The sequence below is a fragment of the Panicum virgatum genome, chromosome 4N (assembly GCF_016808335.1).
Source record: "Panicum virgatum strain AP13 chromosome 4N, P.virgatum_v5, whole genome shotgun sequence".
NCBI classification, from domain to species: Eukaryota; Viridiplantae; Streptophyta; class Magnoliopsida; order Poales; family Poaceae; genus Panicum; species Panicum virgatum.
The window spans coordinates 26769054-26794301 of record NC_053148.1 but is presented as its reverse complement, the minus strand read 5'-3'; the positions used below and the strand labels follow the sequence as shown (position 1 = coordinate 26794301).

At 44.1% G+C, this 25248-nt stretch overlaps 1 non-coding gene across 1 annotated transcript; it reads right to left on the bottom strand.

Moving 5' to 3' along the window:
- Nucleotides 1–22231: 22231 nt before the first annotated feature.
- LOC120671652 lies at nt 22232–22338 on the bottom strand. The gene has a single exon (XR_005673752.1). It is a non-coding gene; the product is annotated as a small nucleolar RNA R71 (small nucleolar RNA).
- Between the last annotated feature and the right edge of the window lie 2910 nt (nt 22339–25248).

Sequence of the window (25248 nt, the reverse complement as noted above, 5' to 3'; positions counted from 1 at the left end):
CGAGGAAGCATCGCAGCTCCTCCCAAACTACTAGTGACAGGTAAGTGGCTAGTTGTTTGCAATCGAGTACTTTTTGATTTCGAGTTGCTGGTTCTGACTTGAGTTTTTCTTTTTAAGTCCGGCTTTCTGATGTAGATAAAGCCGGCAATGCGGGAAAACCGGCCGTGATTGTGAGGCCTCCCCGCAAATTTGGCGTAAAAGCACTTGCCATCAAGAGGGCTCCTACGTAAGTTTCTTGAAAACTTGTAATTGTAGGATTAGCTTTTGTGCTGAGTAGCTAACTTGTCTTTTCAGTGACATGCTCCTGGGGGCGAGTGGGGAGACCGAGGACGACTCAGTCCCCAAATCGACGCTGGAGAAGCCCCCGAGTACTCCTGAGATGAGTGCTCATGAGACTGAAGACATGGTAGATTCCATGCTTTGGGATTCTCCATTGGCGGATACCGAGAGAGGCGATGATCGGCTCCCGGAAGACGGTGGAAGCGACAAGCTTCCGGAGGAGGAGGATGGCGGGAAGCTTCCTGAGGGAGGCGATGGGAAGCAGCCTGAGAAGACCCCAACAGGTAAACTTGTACCACCTTGTACTGAGAAAGTACTTTTTCTTTGCTCTTAACTTAATTAAGTAGCATATTTTTCCGTTAGATTCCCAAAATCTAGGGAATACCGTGGGGATGATTCAAGATGTGCCCAAGAGGGCCGTATCTGAGGTGCGGGCGAGTACTTCCCAGATCCCATCGGAAAGTATCTTGCTGCAAGAGAAGTTGAAACTTGCGTACAAGCTGATGGGGGTAAGTAGTCGAATGTGTCGAGTACTTAAGTATAGATCGAGTAGTGCATATTGATCTTTTTACTTTTAATTACTTGGCAGCAAGTACAAGGGAAGGAGGGAGACCAGGCCCAGGACGATATGGAGCTGAGTGCTCTGAGAGGGCGGGAAAAAACGCTCTTGTCCGAGAAGGCTGCCCTCCAAGAGAAGCTGAAGAAGCTCTCCAAGGCCAAGAAAGGTTAGTCTTTAGCATACATGATGCAGTCGACTAGTTGATCTGCCTGGTGTTTATAAGATTTTTCTTTTAATCGAGTACACAACTTGCACAAAATCTTTAAAGATTGAGGAAAGCTTGGTACTGGATCTAAAGATTCTTATGTACCGCAACGCAGATGAAATTGAGAAGCTGAAGAAGATCAAGGAGGACTTTGACTGAGAGGCCGTGACAACTATGAAGCTGCTGAAAGACCTGTCGGAGTCTCGGGACTCGATGCAGCGGGAGCTCGTGGAGCCGAGGCAAGTAAGTGACGCTGCCCAAGAAATAGCCGAGGTTATGGATATCCAGGAAGGGGATGAAGACGAACCGCTCACATTGGCGGGGAACCTTCGAAAAATACCAGAAAGCTTTGAAAGGTACGTCTCCATAACCACCTGTCAGTACGTGGGACATGTACTCGGGTTGATGAAATTTTACTGGCCATCAACTCCACTTGATGCACTCGAAAAGGGCGCAAAGTCTGATTGTACTGATGATCAGTTCAGTCAATATCTGCTAGAGACCTCCAAGGTAGCTGATCAAATAGTGGAGTCTCTGAACAAGCCCGAGTCCCCTTGAACTTTTGGTTGTAAGGTGGTTGGCGTGTGGCCACAAGTACTTTTGGACAAATATTGAATATTTGTGTAATATTTAAGTACTTGTTTTTGTGTTAGGATTGTGGAATCCTTTGATGTGTCGAGTAATCATACTCGAGAATCCTGAGTTTTGGCAGCATCACGCCTACTCAATTATGATAGTAGATACGAAGAGTTGTATCCGTAGGTGCCTTAAGAGGCAAAGTATTCTCGAATAAGATTGAGTTTGTATGGTTCTGAATCAGAACTCTAGTGCTGACCGGTTAGGATTGAATCCTACAGGATTAACCAAGTCGGAAAAGCACATTAAGTGTGTCAAAAAGCCGTAGCTTAATGCAGGTTTCCTTAAAGGAAATGCTTCGTTGGAGCGAAGCTCATATGGACTTTGTTGTCCAATGGGGGGAGAACTCTTATCGAGTATTTAGAGAGTTAGGAGCTTAAGATGTTTCTTGATAGATAGGAGAACATGAGGCTCTCAACAACTACTCATAATACTAAGGGAAAACACAACTCTTTTTGTATCTTGAGCAAGCAAGTAGCACCCGACAAGTACTCGAGGCAAAAAGATTCCGTAGTTGATGCTCCCTTGGTAGTCTGAGCAAGTAGGAGACTCGTGTCAAGCTATTTTAGAGTACCAAGAACTTGTTCGTGCTCCTTGAGGGATTTTCATAGTTGACCAGTTAAGATAGACCTTGCTTGGTCATCCAGGTAGTACACAACTTTTATGAAAATATCCCAGACTACTCGATCTATCGAGTAGTATGTCCTATACCGGAACTGGATTGATTTCTAAAATAGAACTATTAGGATGAACCCCGTTGAGTTAACCAAGACATAAATATTTTAATAATATCCCAAACTTACTCGAGCAAGGCGAGTAAGGTGTCCTACCTGAGGACTGGAGTAACTCTTAGGACAAGTCTGTTAGGTACGAACCCCGTCGGGTTGTCCAAGACGAAAATGTCGAAAGTGTATCCAAAACCTACTCGAGCTAGTAAGTAGGGTGTCCTTAACCAAGGACTGGAGTAATCCTTAAGACAGGTATGTTAGGTATGAACCCCGTCGGGTTATCCAAGACAAAAATGTCAAAAGGATATCCAAAACCTACTCGAGCTAGCGTGTAGGGTGTCCTAACCAAGGACTGGAGGAACTCTTAAGGCAAGTCTGTTAGGTATGAACCCCGTCGGGTTATCCAAAATGAAAATGCCGAAAGCGTATCCAAAACCAACTCGAGCTAGCGAGTAGGGTGTCCTTTAACAAAGGATTGGAGTAACTCTTAAGGCAAGTCTATTAGGTATGAACCCCGTCGTGTTATCCAAGACAAAAATGCCGAAAGGGTATCCAAAATCTACTCGAGCTAACGAGTAGGGTGTCCTAACCAAGGACTGGAGTAATCCTTAAGGCAAGTTTGTTAGGTATAAACCCCGTCAGGTTATCCAAGACGAAAATGCCAAAAGGATATCCAAAACTTACTCGAGCGAGGCGAGTAAGGTGCCCTCTACTGAGGTCTGGAGTAACTCTTAGGACAAGTCTGTTAGGTATGAACCCCGTCGGGTTACCCAAGACGAAGGTGTCGTAAGAGTACTCGAAGTAAACCATAGAAACTTACTCGACTGCTACTCGAATGTCGAGCGCAACTTTTAGAGTGGTGTTTATGGTGGGGTATTTTTGCCATATGAGCGAGAGCCAAGTAGTTGATTTGTGAAGGAAATCAACTTTTATTTTGGATTTGTCAAAATTACAATAGTTGTAAAATGACAGAATTTGACTCTTAAGACCTACCCCTTACCCGTTAGACGTGGGCAATGGTTTATAGGACTGAATAAAATTATCCGAGGATAAAACTAGTCGATACAGTAGTCGACTAGATTTTAGGTAAGGTCTCCTTCAGGAGAGGTGCCCCAAGGGCCTTGCGGAGTGAGTCGCACTCGAAGATCATGTGAGAGCTCTTCGGGTGAATGAAGCACTTGCGTAGTAGGGTCTTGTTGATCCTGGCTCCGCCAAGAGATGTTTCCCCATGATGTGGGGTGCTCGGTTTACTTGAGGATTGGTGCTAACCGGCTTGTACTTCTTGAACGATGCGGAAGCCTTCGGTGGGATGCGATAGTTGGAAGAAGGGTTGTAAGCGTCGACTTCCTCGCGCTCCTTTCTTCTTGAGATGATTATGTTGCATGCGTCGCGACCAACATTGATCACATTGCGGAGGTCTCAATTGGAGTAGTCATAGTTGTTGCCCTGCTGTTCTTGCTGGTTGTTGACAAGATGCTGGCGCCTGAATGCCCTCTTCTGGTTAAGCAGGCGACGACGCTCGTAAAGATCTTCTGCTGGGTGTTGTTCTTCCAATTGCACAGTGACTGTCACTGCTGGAGGAGGTGCAGGAGGATCTTGCTTGGTAGCGACTTGGGCTTCTGTGATTGTGGGAGGAGTAGTTTCCATGTTGTCGGAAAGATACTAGTCAAAATCATCAGAATTGTAGTCGTCGAAGTTGAGACGCTCCGTGGGATAACCCTCAGGTTCTTGGACTTCGGAGATGCGAACCATGAGAATTTCTTGGCAAAGGTCTTGAATCTCTTGGTCTTGTTTGCTTGAGGATGGGCCTAGAGGGGTGCCCTGCTGGAAGGGCAGATCCGTTGGCTTCGAGCCAGAGGCGTTGGGATCTTGTGTCTTCTTTAGGCGCACTGTCCGTCCTTGCGGCGTTGCATATATGACCAAGTTTGGAAGGGAATCCTGGTCGGACTTAGAGTTCATAGCCGAGTTGGACTCGACTTGCTTGCTGTACTGGATTAGGTCATCTAGTTCGTCCTCCAAGTTGGAAGAGTACTCGGATTTGGAATCGGTTAGTCCACCGATTTTAGAGTAAGTGTGTTTTAGGTAAGCGAGAAGCGGGATGCCCATCTCCACGTGGAGGGCATTCTTGTCCATCTAGTGTAGCCATGATTGAGTGGGAGTCAGTCCCTCAAGCTCCTTAATCTAGGGTTTGTTGAAAATCGACTTGCTGGATTGTTCTGGAGCTTTGGCTTTTCCCTTTTTAAGTTTGTCCAGTTCCCAAAGGGCATCAGCATGCTGTGGTGGGTTAGCCATGGCGTCCATGAACAAGCCGACGTTATCTGATCAGTCTTTGAGATCATCGAATGGTTCGAAGTTGTCGAGGCTGTTCATGAATTGATCAAAATCCTGATTGAACGTGGACTCGGCTGGTTCGGGAGTCTGAATGTGAGCAGGTTTCGGTGAAGGGCTTTGAGGTATCCTGGAGATAGACGGTCCCATCCGAACAAGCCGGGGGTTTGTCTCACAAGATCCCCCGTAGATTCCTCCTCCCGATTTCTGCATCATGTTTTGCAAAGTGTCTTCGGCCAGTTTTATGCAGTCGGCGAGCTTGGAATCCACTCGATCGATCCCTGAGAGTATATCACCCGAGCGTTTCTGTGGTGGGTTCAGTAGTTCTGGGTTCTGCTATGATGTAGATGAGCCGATGGCAGATTTTGCAAGTTTGATGCAGCCCTCTATTGATCATGAAACTCGATCTACTCCATCAAGTAGTTTTGAGTTGTTGATGATCTTGGGGCATTTGATCGTTTTGAGATGAGTCAAGTATTTTCTGAGGGTTTCGGAAAAGTGAGTTTTTTCGGTATCAGATTTTGTATCGGACTCGGCTAACTCGAAAGCTCGAGATGGAGTCGACACGTTTTCTGCTTTATCCGAACCGAGTTCGAGTAGAACTCTTTTTTCGTCGAGATCCGCAGACTCGCGAATGTCGGTGAGTTGGGGGGTGATCTTCGGTTTAGGCGAGTTGGGCGTGATAGGGTGGCAAGAGAAGCCTCCCGATCCATCAGCCGTGCATGCCAAGGAACCGAAAACATGGGTTGTGCCCTTAGGCACATTGTTGGCGTCACTTGATCCGGCCAACAAATTCGCCGATGAACTTGCCGAATCACCTACCTGGCGCGCTAGCTGTCGGTGTTTACTGCCAAGCCTGCTCAGGGATACCCTTAGCAGTAAGGTTTGTAGGTAGGGATTGACTGCTCTGGAACTCGATGGTTCAAGGAACACAAAAAATTTAGACAGGTTCGGGCCGCGAGTTTGCGTAATACCCTACGTCCTGTGTGGTTTGTATTGCCTTAGGTGTTGATGATTGTTTGGAGGGGTTCCCTGCCCGCCCTTATATATCCGGGGGGGACAGGGTTACATGGAAAGTCCTAGCCGAGTACAGTTGGAGTCCTACTACAATACAATCGGGTAGTTTTCTTTGTACTGCAGCTAGTTCTACACCTATCCGGGTAGTTACAAGAGAGGTAAGGTACATCCATGAGCTATCCCTTACTCTAGAACATTCTATGCGAACAAAGGATAAGATCAAGGGTATGTGAACAAAGTGATATGGGTTTTGATTGATGGAGGAATGTCTGGCGAAGATGGATGCTAGAATCCAAATTGGAACTTAGCATATCTAGACATGGGAAGGCTAGCAAAAGAGGACAAATGGAAAAGAGAAAATGATCGGTATTGAAATGTCACTATTTCATAAGGGCACAAGTTTTAACAAAATTCAACACAACTATATAGGTGGCATATGTATAGGTTTGCTCATGTAAAGCATTTTGGATGTGGTAGGAATTTTGAACCACTGAGGCATTGTGAGACTAAGGGTTTTGAGTTTTTCCCAAAATAAAATTGTCCAAGCAATGATCAACCAAGGACAGACAGGGCTGTCACCACCTGCCGCTTACCACCGCGGTTCCGTGGGGTGGAACACAACCCAAGGTAACTATCAAGCCTAGGCACCGTGCCTACACTATCAAGTCACTGACTTCTGCCTCACATTAAGGCAAGAATAAACCCCAAATGGATAGAACTTGCTACGCACGCAGACAAGGGATCCCACAACTAGAGAGACCAAGTATTGAAATACTAATAAAGTAAAGGAGGGAAAGTAATACTGACAAAAGAAGAGGAAATTACTTGAATCAAAGCTTCATTCCTCGGATGCACAAAGTTGGAGAGGGGCCGACACTTCGGCTCCTCTCCGGACTCTCACCTCGCCTCTCTCCCTATTTTCTAAAGATATGTGGAGCGCTACGCTTCTCCTTGGACTTGCTTCAATTCTCCGTGCTTTGGAAGTGAGGTGAGGGCTGCTATTTATAGTGCTTTGGAGGTCGGTACTTGAGCCAATGCGTGGCTTGTACGCAGGTACTTCAGTTGCTTAGCTTCCACACGAAGGATGAGCACGTGGCGTGAAAATGTCAGGCCGGCCGGCCTCTTGATCCACCGACTTTTGATCGAACGCCCAATATTCCTTATTGCAACGTCGGTTGGAGCAACCACCAACTTGAATCGGTCCGATCGGCCAAAAAGTGAGGCCGGCCAGCCTGGGATTCTCTCCCCAGGCGTCAGATCGACCGCCATTGTGTGATGGACAGTGTGGAGTTTCACTTCCAAGGCGGTTTCCAGTCGGTTGGCCGTTATTCATGTGGAAGGTGGGCCATTCAGTCCATGTGACAAGCTCATCCATCCCTCCACTTGTCTTAAGCTTGATCCAATTGTTGGCATTGGTTCCTCTTGTGTTTCTTTGCACGTAGGTGTAGATGCAACCTTTGGATGATCAGCCCAACATCGAACGGCCACTTCAGAAGCCCATTGGAGGGGCATATGAGGCCTTTCGGTCTTACTTTCACTTTTGGCTTGGCTCCAAGTGTTTGGGGTCCATTGGTGAGTCCCCAAAGCTATGAGAAACGTGGAGGGTCATTTGTGGAGGTGCCAAGTCGGCCGCCTTGTCCAGGCCGGCCGGCCTAAGTCAGTCCGACTGGCCTAACAGGGCCGCGTCGGTGATTTTCGTGGAGGCGTAATTTTTCCATCCGGACTCCGAATTGGGTGATCCAAGTGTCCATTTTGATCATCTCGATGAGCTCTTTGACATGGTGCTGTCAAATATGTGATTTGAGGAACTTTTGTACCATGTCCAAGTGTCATTTTGCCGAGATGTCTGAATGAACCTTCATTTGTATGGCCTCACCTGCTACTTCACCAATAATGGTATTTGTGCACCATTTTATCTATATTCCTTGCAAAACATGGTGGGACACAAAACTCGTGGAACTCATCAGTTTAAATAGAACTTTATATCAAAACTTCTTCAAGTTCCCTCATTAATGGCAATGGTTGGCGGCCAAAATGAGCGTGTATAATGGCCGTCAACAAGCTCCAAAACTTTCTGGAGCTCTGCAAGACTGTAACCATACAGGGCATTATGGCGGACGCTATCAGGCTCCATCTTTTTCCTTTCTCCCTTCTGGGGAAAGTAGAATAATGGTTCTACCAGAATAACGAAGCCGTCAGCACGTGGGACCAATGTTCCATGTCGTTCCTTGCCAATTTCTTTCCGCTTGGCGAAACAAATGTCTTGCACGGGAGAATTTCAAGTTTCCAGCATACCAGGATGGAATCCTTCCCAGAAGCTTGGGAGAGACTCCAAGAGTACATACTTGCCTATCCTCATCATGGGATGGATGAGTGGCTCGTGCTCCAAAGCTTCTACAGCGGGCTAACAACAACATCTAGAGCCCACTTGGATGCTGCTGCTGGAGGAGCCTATCTGGACCTCACTATTGCCAAGGCTACCACCTTAATTGAAAAAATGGTCTCCAACCAGGGCTGGAACGAGGAGCGTTCCCAATCCCGAACTAAAGGCGTAATGAATACCGTCAAGGAGACGGATATATTCGCAGCAAAGATGGACCTCCTACTAAAGAAGCTTGATGAAGGGAATAAACAACAATTGTTCATTCCCGTCTATGCCATGAACTCGCACCCAACGTGCGAAGTTTGTGGTGACGGTTGACACTCGGGGAACGACTGCCCCGAGACCAGTGAAGATGCGGCCTACGTCAACAATAACAACAACAGGTGCCATCCACAAGGAGGCCAAGGGTGGAGCCAAGCATGCCCACCATTCCAAGGAGGCGGTAACAATTTCAACTCAAATTTCAATTCAAATTTCAATTCGAACCAACCCTCCCTAAAAGATCTTGTCTTTGTCCAAGCTAAAATTAATGAATCTTTAAATAGAAAGGTTACTTCCAATGATAAAATTTTCTTCTGCTTTAAAAAATCAACTGAGGTCAACAAAATGATTGAAACACAACTAGCTCAAGTGGCTGCTGCTATTCCGTTTTCAGAAAAAATAATTGCAGTGACCATGAGGGGTGGTAAGTCCACTCATGATCCACCACACCCTAACCATGCATGAAAAGCAGCAGGACTACAGGAAGAAGAAGAACCCCCAACACATGACGACTCCGAAGATACCGAGGAAGAAATGATTCCTCAGAAATTCATTGATACAAGCTTCCTTCCGTTCCCCACTAGAAAATGAAAGACCACCGTGGACGAGCAGTTCACTCGGTTTGTTGAGATGATCTAGAAAATACATGTGAATGTCCCATTATTGGACGTAATGCATGTACCAACTTACGCTCGCTACATCAACACCATCATCAACAACAAGTGACCGCTGCCCACGACGGAGGTCGTCAAACTCATAGAAGAGTGTAGTGTAGCTATACTCAACCAACCTCTGGAGAAGAAAGAAGATCCATGGTGCCCAACGAGCACCTACTCAATCGGCACTCAACACTTTGGCCACGCTTTGTGCCACCTTGGGGCTAGCGTCAGCATGATGCCCAAGGTCGTCTTCGACAAGCTCAACTTCACACATGTGATGCCAACACCGATGCACCTCCAGCTAGCGGATTCTTCGGTCCGCTATCCAGAGGGAATCGCTGAAGATGTTCCAGTCAGAGTTCGGGACTACTTCATTCCGGTTGACTTTGTAGTGCTCGACATGGAAATATCAAAAGAAACAACGCTCATCCTTGGGCGGCCATTCCTGAGCACTGCTGGAGCACACATCGATGTGGGGGCTGGAGTGATCTGCTTCAACATCAATGGAAAGGAAGAGAAGTTCCCATTCCGGCCCAAGATGGAACAATGTTCGATGATCAACACAAAGCCTAGGCCAAGCACACAAGAAAAAGTCGAAGTGACTTCTCCCAATCAAGAACCTATGACCACACAACCCAAAAGGAGAAGATCTAAGAAAGTGTGGTGAAAGGTTGAGAGTTCGTCTTCGTCTACTTCTCCAAGACAGGACAACCAATGGCAAGTGAAGCAGGAGAAAGGTCCCGCTCGTCAGACTCAAAACAACGAGCCCTTACCGAAGGTAAATTGGTACTTATCTCATATTTAATTTTTTTTGCCAATTTTTGGTTTTATCGATTTTTGGATTTTTCCCACTGCATGTTTGAATTTTTCAAAACACCTTTGCATGCTGGAATTTTTCTAGCACCTTTTCTATTCTTATAAAAACCAAAAAATTATTTCTGAGCATCAAAATTCTTTGAAAATAATTTTTGAACATCTTTCGAAGCAAAGTTTGGTCAGGCACCTAAGTGAAAAAAAAGCATATGACCATTAGAAGGGGAGTGGGCCCAAGCTGTTAGTAGGTGGGCCACCTAGGGTTCGGCCGAACCCTGGGGTCGGCCGGCCCCATGCCAACGGCTAGTGGGCCCACCTTCCTCCAAAGGTCACTAGCCGTTGAGGCTTGTTTCCTCCAACGGTACCCGGCCATTTCTCTTTAAAAAGAGGCCGAGGGGTGGGCGTTGAGCTCTCACACTCAACTCTTATTCACTGACTCCCTCTCAAACTTTCTCAAACTTTGCTCTCGGGTTTTCATTGTATTTTTGGTCAAATTTGATTTCGAGAAACCTTTCTCTCTCTCATTTCTTTGCTACAAGAAAGTCCACATACAAGGAGAAACAACTCTCGGGTAAGAGCTTTCTTTTCGATTTCACTAACGTAACCCGTTTTTGAGTTGTACGTGTTTGTTCTTGTCCAAGCATGAAGGGCATAGGGAGGAAGGTCTCCGGCACATTCAAGAAAATGACGGGTGAAAGCTCATCCCGTTCTCGGGGTGGTTCAAGCTCCCACACCCCCGAACCTACGCTAACCCCGAGCTTGATGGACTATGAAGAAGAAGAACAAAACAAAGAAGTGCAAGCCGAGGCTATGGAAATTGATGAAGATGACGCTCCCTACCTCGACTTGCGAGACGATTGTGAACAACAAGGCTACGTCATCCTCAAGAACCGAAGTTTCGACCACACCCAAGCCTTGCCTATTACTTGAGGAATGATGTCATGATTAATGTTAAGTACAACAGCTTTGCCACTGCCATCCATTGGGAAAAATATAAATAACGATACCCTTACTCTTCGGGTGAAATGCTACAACGGTATATCTGTGCACTTGCGGATCCCATCTGTAATCGTATAGACTATACCATGAGAGTGGAAATACTTGGTGTAGTTGCTAGGGATGGCATTACTAGTGTAATCGTATAGACCCCATTCCTAGTGATTACGCTAAAAAAGTCAACACGCATTTTTGGCGCCGTTACTAGGAACTAACCCCTCCTAGTGGCTGTGACACCTCTGCTGTCAGTTTAACCAAAGCCAGGCAATTAACATAACTTCACACACAAATGAGCTAAGAAAACTTAAATAAGAATCCTATATCTAGTTTTTACAAACTTTTGTGTAAATGTATGTGTGCATGTGTTTGAGTGCAGAGTGCTTGAAAAATAATGTTTGATACACTTTTAAACTTGACTTGACATGAGTGGTAATAAGGTAATGAAATACACCTTTCATAATGAGCTATAAACTTTCTATGCAAATCAAATTTAAACTAAAAAAACCATCGGTTGAAATGATTATTGGAACCATTCTTTGATTTTTGAAGGGCTACTAGTTCAAGTAAAATAATAACATAAGGCCACAAATATTCAACAAACAAGTAGTTTTGAATCTTGAAAATCTTTTTAAAGAAAAGAAGACATAAAACATACTTACCTTGAAGGTTCAGTAAGAAAATATCCAGTTATTCATTTCTTTCTCAAATGACAACTTGGAGTTATGAAACAAAATAAAAATTCAAACAAAGGGTTAAATATTGGTTAAATATTCCTTTAGCTCATGATAACAAAGAGTTATACAAAACAATAATGCATCCTTATATAGGAGTATGTGTGGATATAAAACTTGTTCCTTTAATTTTCGTAAAACCTTCATGCTCAACTTGTCATAGCCATGTAGTTTAAAGTCACACTCATATTTTTGTGACATAAAGTTTATTTTAAAAGACTTTTTGCAAACTCAAAATTTAAACAAATCAAATAAACAAGAGTTCAATTTTTAGTGGTAAGGAAATTCAAATAACTTTCAAACCAAAGCAAACATTCATATGAAAATAAATAGGCATATTCACCATGTCATGTTAAACAAAAGTTTAGTTGAAGCCTAGGAGCAAAAGTGCCAAAATTCACATGGAATGAAAAGTACTTTAAATGTCAGTTTTTGAAATAATTAAATAACTCTAAAAAAATTGCTCAATTGAAAAAGTGCATAACATGAAAGTTGTAGATCTCGAAAAACTGAACAAAAATGGTATTCAAAAGTTTTTCATTTGGAACCAATAAGAAGGAGAAAAGTTAAAATTACAGAACTGAGTTTTGAACTTCGGATTATTTACGAGACTGCCACTGCCAGCACCTCTCTCTCCTCTCACGCCGTCCATACTCCGGCGACGGATAACCGCCCCGGGAACGGCCAAATGGGCCCACGCGCCCCAGGTTTTGCTCGGAACCGCGTCGCCCTAGCTCGTCCTCTACTTGCCACGTGCCACAGGCCACTTGGCCCGGCGCCACGCACCCCCGCCATGCGCCAGCATGACCGCCGGTGTCGCCGCTCGCCGTCGCCTGCCTCCGGCCCCTGCCCGGCCAAATCGACCTCCCCCAGACATTGTTTGCTTTGCCAAGAAGCCTAGCATGCCTATCAAAGGAGCAGAACCCTCCCCTCGCGCCCGGAACCCGCCATTGCCCCCGGCGAGCTCGATCTCGCCGCGGAGCGGCCGCTTCCGACCCGCATTGCCCGAGCGAGCCTCGCCATCACCTTCCCAGACCTCCACTGACCCTCCTCGACCCAAATCCCCTACCCCATCGTCACCGGAGCACCGGCGCGCCGGACCAGAGCCACCGCCGGCCGCCCCTCTCCACGGACCCGCCTCCTCCGGCCCTCTCCCGATGAGCCAAGACCACCATAAGGTGCGGCTCGACCTCCTCTCCATTTCCCCCCACTTTCTCCCTACCTTCGGCGACTCTCCTAGCCGGGAACCGCCACGCCAAACCTCCCTTGCTTTGTTTCAGTCCGTCTAGGGACCTCAAGTTAAAAGAAACAAACATTCCAGGGTCTAATCTGCAAAATGTGCATAAACTTCAAAACAGTAAACTTGTAAAATACATATAAAATCATAGAAAAATCATAAAAATACAAACTCAACTGTTATCGAATCCTTAGAACAAGAACTACAACTTTTGTTACAGTCACGTGTTCATATTTTACTTCTATTTTAATCCATGAATAAAGTTATTTTAAATAGCTCATATTTGTTCTAGGAGTTGTGCTCATCAACTATGGGCGATGTTTTGCTAGAATGTGCATCATACTGTTTATAGGGTCTGGTAAAAATATGAACTCATTTTGAAATCATTTATTTGCTCAAATCACAAAGATTCCTAGATCTACTAGTGAAATTCATATATTAATGCTGGTAAACTTAGAAATGTTTTAGCTCTGAAATTTTTACTGGATGAACATGCTACAGAAATCTTTCTGATATATAAGTTTGAGAATTTTCATATTTAATTTGCTATATATTCTGTTTAATGCTTGTTTTATGAGATTAATTCATGGTATATAGTTCATGTGCTTAGATAAACCTAGGTTTATTTCTGGAACTTTGTTTTAGTCTTGGAATCATGCCTGCAAAGTTTGAACTCCATTTACTAAATATTTTTACAGTTATAATTCATACTTGTGATATCATGCCTAGATTTGTTATTTTTGTTTTGGATGCTATAGTTCATATCTGATCATTATATTTGGACATGTTCTTAGTTCATATGTGTACTCTCTGTAGTAAAATTTAGACATGCAGTACTGGTCGACTTGTATCTCGAATGAATATGCAAGTTCATAAATAGTTTAACTCATAAGTAAATGATCTAGTGGAAATAAATGCTGATATTTTTTTACTGAAGCATGTGTAAGTTTAGATCTAGCTCTGGTAAAAGTTTGGTACAAAGAAACCATAAGGAACTCTCTGTAGAATTTAACTTAGCTATGCAAATGCTTGTTTTGTTAAATTGGTTACTACTGTTATATGTTCAGTTAAATCATGGAAAAATTACAGTACGAAGAATATCATTTTTAGTAGTTCCTGTAAAAATTTGAGCTCCAGAAACATTATAAATCAATCTGTATAAATTGTAGTTGATATCAACACACTAGGTTTTAATTATTTTTCATGCTTACATGTGCTACTGTTTTCGCCTGACATTTTTATTGTAGACTATATTTTAAGTCTGGTACATTTTGTAAAAATTTGAGAACCAGCACTTGCTTAAATTTCTCTGAATAAATACAACTTGATTAATGTAGGCGTATATTTACTTATTTACTATGCTCTGTACATTGCACAATAAAATCTGAAAATTTTGAGAACCAATACTTGCATAGTTAGTTCTGTATAAATAGATCTTTGTTCTAGCAGTGGTTGCGTATTTCATTTTTCATGTTTAATTGATTGCACAAAATGAGCTGAAATTTATTTTGTAAATACTTTGTTCAGAGAAGTACCTTGTGTAAAAATTTCAACATCAGAAACTATGTATAACTTCAGTTATGAATATCACATTGTTTCTCTAATATTAATTAGGACAAGTAACCCTTGCTTGCTTTATGAGTTAAGTAAGATAAACAACTACTCAATAAACGATTGCCCAAGAATATGTAATTAAGAAACCTTATAACAAAAAAAATTATGCTTTATTGGATTACAACTTTATAGTAAAATGTCTAAAGTAAATAGACTCTAAACACAACTCATGAACATGCATTTGCATATAGATGTGGATCTTCTCAGCGACTGAAAGAGTGAATTGTTGCCAGAGCATGAGAAGGATTATTGTGAAGCTCAAGTTAATCTAACTGAATTGCTAACTGAATTTGTTGAAGACCCAAACCAATGTTCGGGAGAGTCCAAGGCTACTTTTGAACAGTACCCAAGAAGGCAAGCCCCGGTGCATAATCCCATTATTTTTCGCGTTATATTCATCAAACTATTCGTATGTGTTGTAATAATTTTATTTATGCATTTACGTTCTTAGGCGTTGTTCGAAACCATAGATGCATGTCTCTAGGTACCTATGTTTGTTATCCGGATCTTTTTCCTGACTAGTTGCCCTGCTAACTAGGAACGGTAGAAGCCGAGTGGTTTCCTGCCTCTCGCAAGAATATAGGAGTTGACTGACTTTAACTACATACTGCAATCATAAGGATTACGGATGGGGTCATGGGATGGTACTGGTGGTTGAGACCCCGTCGGTTTAGTGAAAAAGTACTAAGGCCGCAGTGTGTGGTAGCTTTGTTAAGTGTTTGAACGTACTAACCACATGCCGAGAAATATGGTAATCAGTAAGCTTAAGTACCTGATCGAACTGTGGTGGGGGACATACCACCCCACCATCTTTGAACATTGCACATTGTTCTCATGCGGCCAACATGCGGGTGTAGAGTCTGCGTACTCTGTAGTCGAGGGCGGTGGGCCTGTCCCGCAACACGAGAAGAAAGGGGAAAAGTTGTGTGGGTAGCGTAGTGCCCCATACGTGTGTGTTAGGTTTCCCTTGCCAGGTTAAGAAACTCGATTCGAATCGTCCGCCTCTCACGGTTTGAGACTGCTTAACACTTTTGCAACATAGAGTAACAAGTGGAATATGATGATGATAATACTGTTGTATGATTAATGTTTTTACTACCATGCTTGTTAGAAATAGATGCTCATCTAAAATGGTTAATTGAACTAGAATATGGAAAAGCTAAAATCTGAAATTAAGGACCTACTCTTAGTCGCTTTTTCGGCAAAACAAACCCCTCCAGCCAAAAAGCCTTGCATGTCTAGTTAATGGACTAATGTATATCCGATGACGGGTAAGCCTTGCTGAGTATTAGTATACTCAGCCTTACTTGTTGCTTTGTTTTCAGGTATTGCTTAGAAGTTGTGTTTGCTGATTTAACTGCTTTACCTCGGGTTGATCTTTGAGGTTGGTTGTTTCCCCGGCTAACACTAACTCTACTAATTGATGTCTCGTACGGGCTTCATCGTGATATCATTATGATGTTAGCCATTTTCATCCCTCCGCTGCAAATAATGATACTCTAATGAACTGTTGTAGATAAGACCTCTGTAGTACTTATCTTATTTTCAGAACCGTTTTGTAATAATTAAATTTCCGCTGCAACTCTGAGATGTATGAAATGATCTGTGTTGTAATCTCTGGGCTCACCTTCGTGTGGGTGTTGTCTGTTTGATCCTGGAAAGCGTGGCTTTAATCGAGGCTTCACTCGAGGAACTACCGGTGAGTGCCGTTTTGGGTCAGCATTGCCTAGCAACAATGATCAGAGCACCCGAGCCCAGTTATTTTGGGTGGTTCCGCCACAGCTGGTATCAGAGCTCGCAGACAGCCTACCAGAGATGGCAACCTCTATTTTCTAAACAACAAATCTAATTTGACTTCAAAACTACTAAGTTTTTGAAAAGTCTAGAATCTCCAAGGACAAGTCTAGAACGTAAAGCCTACCAGAGATTGTATGGCTAACTTCTAGCACATTACATTTCACTATTTAAATTCTGCAACTACATCGTCGCCGCAGAGATATGCTTGCTCAGTTAGCTGAGGGAGTCTGACCTTCCTGTCGGTGATGCGAGCTGAACGCTGGAGCTCAAGCAGTGGCCTACTTGAGCTGCTACCCATATACCAACTTTGGTTGATTATATGGGGAGTAATGGTTCGAAATTGGAATTCAATTCCCCATCAATGACGGTACTCAGTCAATATGTTGTTTCGATGACGTATGTTTAACGTTGTTCATACGGCGGGAATTGTATGGATGCCGGTTCTATACTGATCGGTAATGAATGGGAACGCTTTCGTGAGTGCTGGCATGAAAGGTTCATTTTATATACTATAAGTTTTCTGCAGGTATGCTAACTCGAAATCAAATCCTAGGCTAGATATCTATATCATATCGAGTAGTTATATAGCGAGGGACGTATTATGTATGCCACCGAAGCTAACCGCGTAAGACCAAGGTTACTTGGCAATTGATTTTTTTTTGGTGAGGAAGATTAGGATCTGCATTTATCCCTAAACCTTCAGCAAAGAAACATTTCAAAGAAATCACAATCGAAAAGTTTAAAAATCCAGTCCTACGGATCATCTAGGTAATCTGTGAAATCTGGAGATTCTGGATTCCTTGAATTTTTAAAATATTAAGATAACCTCAAATCGAGTTTGGACTGAAGATGAAGTGTATATATATAAAATTCCAAGATTCTGTAAAAATATGGGAAATTTTGAAGCTTCCTACCTTAGTGTTTTCGAATTTATAGTAACCCTCTGCAAATCTGTCAAGTTGGAGCAGTCTGTATAAACTTAATTTTTCAACTATCTTAAGTTGCTCATTTGAAAAATCGTACAACATGAAAGTTGTAGGTAACTTAATGAAGGACCTACTGTAAAATTTTGAATTATCCTGGTCAAGTGGTTTGGTAGATATGGTGAAATTACACACTCTCTGGACAATCAATTTTATGGTCTGACATCATTGCACCATCTTGGTCATATCACCTTGTTAGGATCTAAACTGGCCTTCGTATTGACTAGATGAAATGTTCCCCACTACCCTAAGCATCTTCTGTAAATTTTTGAGAATTTTCGGAGTATGTTATCCATCGTTTTAGTCAATTTCTTTAACTATCCAGAATCTGTCCATATCATATTGATGTTTCCTTGAACCCATGTCTTTCCACACTTGTCCGATTGAACCACCACAGCAGTATGGATCGTTTGTAACTAAAAGCTTCCATGTTTCAGATGGTGGGAGTAACCCATAGTACTTTGAAAGATTTAAGTGCTAGTGGTAGCGGAATACAGCCACCGCCACCCAGCATCGAGGAATTACTTGCCACCCAAAATGAGTTACTTCGACAACTTCTCCAGGGACAGCTAGCAATTGGACAATTCCTGCAGCAACAATACTTTCAACCAGATGGGCACAATGTTCCCCAACCTCAGGTTGTCGGTTTACAAGAGCTCGATGAGAAGACCCAGGAAATAAGGGATGTCTACTCTGACTCATTAATGCCACCATCCCAACTTCCAATGAAACTTAAGGATGACCAAGTAAAGAGCTCAACTCTCAAGCATGGCCCAAGTGACATAGACTTGACGGGACGGGAAATTACATGCACAGAATTTGTTCCCCGTAGGAGGAAAACCAAAGGTTGCTTCAACTGTGGAAATCCTACCCAGTTCGCTCGAAAATGCCCCCAGGTCACACAGCAAAATTAGGACCAAGGTTCTAGCCAAACCAGTAAAAGCAAGCGCAGAAGACTAAGACGATGGAACACGCGCAAAGAGTGAAGAAAGGAGCGCCAAAGATTGCAGGATGAGCGCAAGAAATAGATTGATCAGGTCGAACAAGGAATGATCAATTCCACCACTCTTGTAGGTATTCCTGAAGGTACCTGTCATACCTTCTCTATTTTCCCAACTCACCTGGCTCACTAGTTAGCATATCAAGGATAAATAACATGTTGATTTGAGTAATAAATTCGGGTCAACTGAAATAGAGAGAACTAGCAAAACTATCTATGTCAGTACCCTGCATTGCAACATGTGCACCATATGCCCACGTACATGGTCATCTCACTATATTATGCGCCTAAACCATGTGCACCATCAGATACACACAATGACCCGCACATCAACTAACTACCATTGGACACATGCACCAAGCCGTGTGCATCATATCGTGAAAGTATGAGTCATCGTATCCATATGTTCCATCACCGTAAACATATATCCCATGAATGCTTTAACTTATTCAACCCCATATCTGTACCCGCAATTGCCACATGATAAAAATTAATTTCATGGTATGTGGGTATTTCCACAACACATCATGACTTTGAACAATGGTGAATCTTTCTCCACATAAGTACCAAACTCCATTGAATAGGATCAACCTTGCACAAGGATGTCTTGAGAAAACCTTGATCTTCCGAAGAATAAGATCTCCATCCTAGAAAGCTGTCAGATGTAAGTGGACCGGCAGGTACAGAAGAGAAACCCAAATTTTTAGACCTGACCAACTACCTCAAAATAAGTTGAGCCTGTGGAACCAAATGTAGTAAAACAAATCTCCTTACTGCTGTAAAAGTTTGAAATTTTTTGGAGAAGTGTAACCCACAAAATTCACCCTTTTGGTAAACCCCTATAATTCTGTAAACTTGTAGCAGTCTGGCCACATGAATTTTTCGACCCACTTAAAAGCTTTTTATGAGAAAACGTTCAACATGAATGTTGTGGGTAACTTAGTCTAGAAGATATTTTAAAAGTTTGAGAATTTTTAGTGAAGTGGTTTGGTACTTACAATCAAAATACTATCCATCTGTTCAGTCTGAAATCTGGGTCAACCTTTAGGCAAACACTTAAGGATTTGACTATCTTAAACTCTGTTTCGGAGTTGGAGTTGACTAGAAGAAATAATCACAATTATCTTAGGAACCTACAATAAAAATTGGAGAATTTTAGGACCTTGGATTCATCAGTTATGATCAATTCTATCAACTGCCCAGAATTTGTCTTGCGAAAATCGTCAAGCACAAGCTCTAAGAATGGAGAAACTAAATGTTTTACTGCGACAAGGATAGAGTTTTATGGTTTGAATCTCCATAGTGGATCCAATGAATCATGATCTCTGAAAACCCATTTCTTGATAGGTCACCTACTTCCAAAGCTTTCCAATCACTTGGGTATTAACGAAATATATCAAGACCCTAGGAAAAATTTCTCGCTAAAGTATATCTCATAATGCTATACCGAGACCACTTATAAATAGTCATTATACTCCAACTTTTGCCGATTATGGATTTCATGATTGGCTAGCCAAGCACCTCTCAAAGGCCTCATTCCATATGGATCATTATCTTCAACCGACACCTTTTCTTCAATTACACACTATTCCTACTATCAAGAAGTGTACTAGTATTTATCTTGATCACATTATGGTCTACATATCATACCACTGTTGACGGCCATTATCTCACGTTTTGACCGTCAACTTCTCGGGAATAAAATTGAGTTTTGCACTATGTTCCATGCATATTTTATTTGATTCTAATAAGTTCCACAAGTTTTGAATGAGTTGTGTTTGCAGGAATCCAGGGTCCAAAGATGGTCAAAATCAGAGAAAATCCCGACCGGCCGGCACATTCTGTGCCGACCGGCCTGACACCTCCACATACATGGGTCCAATAATTTCACTGAAGTAATGTGACATATTCATAAGGTTCCAAAACAAGGTTAGCATGTCATATCCTATCGGTGGACCCAGAAGACACAAGGATCAACCCAAAATCCCACCAGTCAGTGCCACGAGCGTCAAATGAGGAAGACACCCAGTCCAGAGGCAATGTGGAGCGTTGATATGCAATGTCGGCGAAACAGAGGGCCGAGAGGCCCCGGAGCGAGGCCGCCCGGCCTCCCCCGGGCTGCCCGGCCTAAGATTCCGGCATCCAAGGAAGATACCCGAAGAACTGACCTCCTGGAGTGATCAGAAGCCGTCCAGGCGAAGGCGGTGGATAGGTGGCAGCAGAGCCAGGCCGGCCGGCCTAGGCTAGGCCGCCCGGCTCTACAAGTCAGCCTCTCGCTTCCCGGCTTCGCGTGGAAGTTATGCACTGCCTCTACAGTTGCGTGCACCTGGCGCCAACGGCAATACCGGCCTTCTACCGACCTTGGAAGCCTATAAATACCACTCTCCCCCTCACTTGTAAACACACACTCAAAAAGAGCAATTCTCTCTTCTCAAGTCTAGAGCAGGTTAGTAGTTGGGAGTTAGAGTCGAGTCGAGCTTGTCTCGGGGATCCGGAGTCGTCATCGGAGCTCGGTAAAGCTCTTGTATCTTTTACTTTGACATTTTCAATATAAGTTATCTTCTTTATTTACTTGAGTCAGCTTTACTTTCCTCAAGTTTTACCTTTCCAAGTACTTGTACTTGTCTACGGGAGTATGTTTTACCTCTAGTTCAGTTTAAGATCCCTTTCTTGTCTGTCGGAGTTAGTCTTATGGGTTTTCTCGCCCGTACTAGTGTAACTCAAGTTAGTTCACTAGGTTGAGGGGGATTTCTCTTGAAGGCCTCATGAGAAATCCTAGTACTGAGAGCAGACATGGTGTCTGACTCAGTGCTAGCTAGAAAGTGTGTTCCACCCCACGGTACCGCAGTGGTAGGCGGAAAGTGGTGACAGCCTTGTCCGTCCCTCGTAGTCCACCACGTTTGGGTGTTTTCATAGCAGTAGGATTGCCGAAAGTATGATGGGCCCCTTCTCACCCCTGTCTGCGCCCTTCGCTTAGGCCGCCGAAGTAAGCTCCTAGTTCCGATGTCAAGTTAGAAGCTTAGATTAGTTCTAGTGAGGCTAGCTCAGTAGTTTAAAAGTGTTTCAGGAGTTCTTTCTCGCTCGTTGTCCTCCCAGCTGCTACCTCTCTAAGGTATAGAATCTCCTGTGTGTCGCACGGTCATAGCCTGGCCACTTATCTTATCAGTTATCTGGCTTACCCCTGCTGAATTAGTTGGTCGATTATTTTAGTAAAGGTTATCACTACGATTTATGATACACTTTACCATAGTGCTTCCCAGAGGATTTTCACGATACCCTAGAATACTCCAAGGTGAAATGCTACATCGGCGAATTCTGTGCGCTTGCAGAATACTTATTCAGATTGTGCATAAGAGACACCAACAAGAATTTCTGGCGCCGTTGCCGGGGAAGCAATTGGCTAAAGTCATCGTACAATTGAGTGAAAACACTTACTGTCTTATCACCGCTAATTTTAGCGGGCTTACCATTGCTCTCTCTCTCTCTCGTTTATTCGATGCAAAGCAGTGCATGACCGGTTTTGATCTACTATCCAACTTCGATCCGAATCCTCAGTGAATTGGGCGAATTGTAAGACGCCGCGTCGTCCCACCCCAGAAGAAACCCACTTGGAATCCTCGTTTGTCAGTCTCAGCACCACCCATGGCCAAGACTCTTAGGCAGTACTCGGCCCTGTCCAGCAGCCACATCCCTACTGGACTAAACAATGACCAAGGCAATGATGGCTTTGAGCTCAAGTCGGGACTGGTGAACATGGTTCAAGTGAGTCTATTATGTCGAAAGGCATCGGAGGATGCCAACGCTCACCTTCAAAATTTCTTGGAAGTGAGCAGCACTATCAACCCCAGAGGTACCACGATGGATAATGTCCGTCTACGGCTGTTCCCATTCTCCTTGCTAGGCAAGGCGAAGATGTGGTTTTACACCAATAAAGCAGACTTCACAACATGGGAAGCTTGCTCCAATGCATTCCTGATGAAGTACTTTCCGGTGGGCAAAACCAATGCCCTCCGAGGAAAAATCTCTGGATTTCAGCAGTTCCCGGATGAAGCCATTCCGGAAGCTTGGGAGAGATTCCAGGAATACATTGCAGCATGTCCCCACCACAGCATGGAGGAATGGCTGATTATTCAGAGTTTCTTCAATGGCCTAAACACACCAGCCCAGAATCACATTGATGTAGCATCAGGTGGTTCCTTTCTTTCGCTCAGCGTGCCTGAAGCAAAGGCGCTGGTAGAGAAGATTGCTTCCAACCAGAGTTGGAAAGGTGATAGGCAGCAACAACCCCGCAAGGGAGTTCATCAGATCGATAGTATCAATATGCTTGCTGCCAAGATGGACCTTCTCATGAAGAGACTGGAGTCTCCACACCAGGAGGCTAACCAAGTTATGGATTCTCGCATGACATGCGAGGTGTGCGGAGAAACTGGACACATGGGCAGCTCTTGCCCGGTCACTTAGGAGGAAGCTGACTTTGTTGGAGCAAACAACTCCAACAGCTCAGGCTTCCGTCCTCAGCAGGGTTAGAATTCCAAGCCCAACCTCCCCTTCAGACAGCAGCAAGGTATGAATTTTAATAACAATTTTCAACCTTCTTTAAAGGACCTAGTCAATGGCCAAAAACAAATTAATGACAACATTAGTAAGAAATTCCTTGCTAATGATAAAATTTTGGAGTCTTTGGCCGGACAACTGGAGGGCATAAACTCTGTTATTAAAAATCAGTTGAGCTTCAATAAAATGATAGAAACTCAAGTTGCTCAACTAGCCTCATCTTGTCCTAACAACAAATCAGGAAAACTTCCTGGGCAACCAGAAGTCCCCACTAAAGAGAGTGTTAGTGCGGTAACTACGCGGACGAGTAAGTCCACGCAAGAACCACCATACCCTAAAGATGCAGGATCTCGGCGAAAAGCCGTACCCGCCAGCAATACCTCTGCTGCAGACGAAGACCAGGAGGAGGTAGAAGAGTCCAACATCACTGCTGCCCAGGAGGAAACCGTGGAACCCCCTAGAACTTCACGGGAGTTTCATGACACTACTGCCTTACCGTTTCAGGAACGGTTAAGGAAGCCAGTGGCCGACGAGCAATTCAGCAAGTTCATCGAGGTAATACGGAAGTTGTATGTCAATATACCGCTTCATGATGCTATGCAGGTACCAACCTATGCCAAGTACATCAAGGATATACTTGGTAACAAGAGAAGCCGAGGTCGTGCAACTCACAGAGTAGTGTAGTGCAGCTATACTCGATCCTCTCCTGGAGAAGAAGAAAGATCCAGGATGCCCCACAATCACATGTTCAATTGGGAGTCAGCATTTCTCACACGCTTTGTGTGATCTGGGAGCAAGCGTCAGTGTCATGCCCAAGGTAGTCTACGACAAACTAAACTATCATGAGCTTGCCCCTACTGCTATGTGCTTGCAGCTAGCAGACCAGACGGTCCGTTACCCCACGGGGATTGCAGAGAACGTTCTGGTTAAAATTCGGAACTTCTTTATTCCCTTTGACTTCGTCATCCTCGACATGGAGGTCGACACCAAGACACCTCTCATTCTGGGAAGGCCATTCTTGAGTACCGCAAATGGACACATTGATGTTGGAGCCGGAGAGATCCAACTCAACATCAATGGGCAGACAGAGAGGTTCGCCTTCCAACCGAAGGTAGAACAATGTTCCCAGGTCAAAGCATTCGACCGGAAGAAATCCGAGAAAGCGCAGGAGAAGCCATCAACACCTACCATCGATATCCTTGCCGAGCTCTTGGAATAACTAAGAATCGACAGGGAAATCAGAGTGCACAACTACAAGAACGCAAAACGACGAATCCTTTGTAGAGAATTCGAGGAATCGGAGGCGAAAGCGATCAAAACGAAACCCGCCACCAAGAAGGAATGGCGGAGAAAAGTGTCTTCGTCTGGAACTCCATCCGGCGACGACAACAAAACCCGGGGTATGGAGAGTCCCGCTCAGGACTTAAAACCTGAGCTATCGCCATGAGAATCATGGTACGTATCCATTCCTTGCATTTGCATATAGGATAGTTTTATTTCTTGCATAATTTTCCTTTATAAGAATCATGGCTTGTTTATTCTCTCAAACTAAAATTTAAAATTTTGTTACATTGCATATAAAAAAAAGAAAAAAAAGAAAATTTCGGCCAAATAGTAGGCCGGCCGGCCCCACATGGTCTCCTTTGGTCAGGGGGGCAGCAAGAATATGGTGCTCGGAGTGTCTACGAAGCAGAGCAAAAGGGGAGACAAGGAATGGAGTGGTGCAGGGGCGTGTGGTTATGATGAAGGCCGGCCTGCCCACCTCCACGACCACAGCATCATCAGCAGCCAGAGCACTCCCACCAGCAGGTCTACATGCTAGGCAATGACATGGACGAAGGGAGGCCGCGGGAAGTGCCGCTCGGCACTGTAAAGACCAGCCAGCCTGGCCCCTGCGCCCCTCTATAAAAGCCACCTCGTCATCGTCAATCATCGCACCCTCGCTCTGAGTACGCAGGTTCCTCTCTTGAGCACTCTCTCCCTCGCTCCCTCTCTGAGTTTTCTTGCTTAACGAAGCTCTTAGGAGCTAATTAAGCCAAGTAACTCAAGTGCTAGCCCCCAAAAATAGTAGTAGTACTGAGATTAGCTCGGCACTAATCCAATAAAATTAGTAGTAACCCTCTCCTAAAAAAAATGAAAACCACAAAAATACTTCCAGTAGAATAATGCTCTGAACGAAGAACATTTGTGGTGGACTGATCCCCACAAGAACGACTAACCACTGACCCCCTCCGATTATTTTTCCCTGCATTTTCTTTGCACTAATCTTCTGCATGAGCCATGCCGCTGTGGGGGAACATCAAGGGCAAGGTGAAGAAGATAGGCTCGTCATCCCGATCCCACAGTTCACGAGCGTCATCAGACTCCTGGGATGACATGTCGGTGGATTCTGTTCGCCGACCGTCATAGTTCCAGGAAGAAGAGGGGGAAGTCCCTGCTCTCCAGCAGTCCTGAGGCCCCATCTCAAA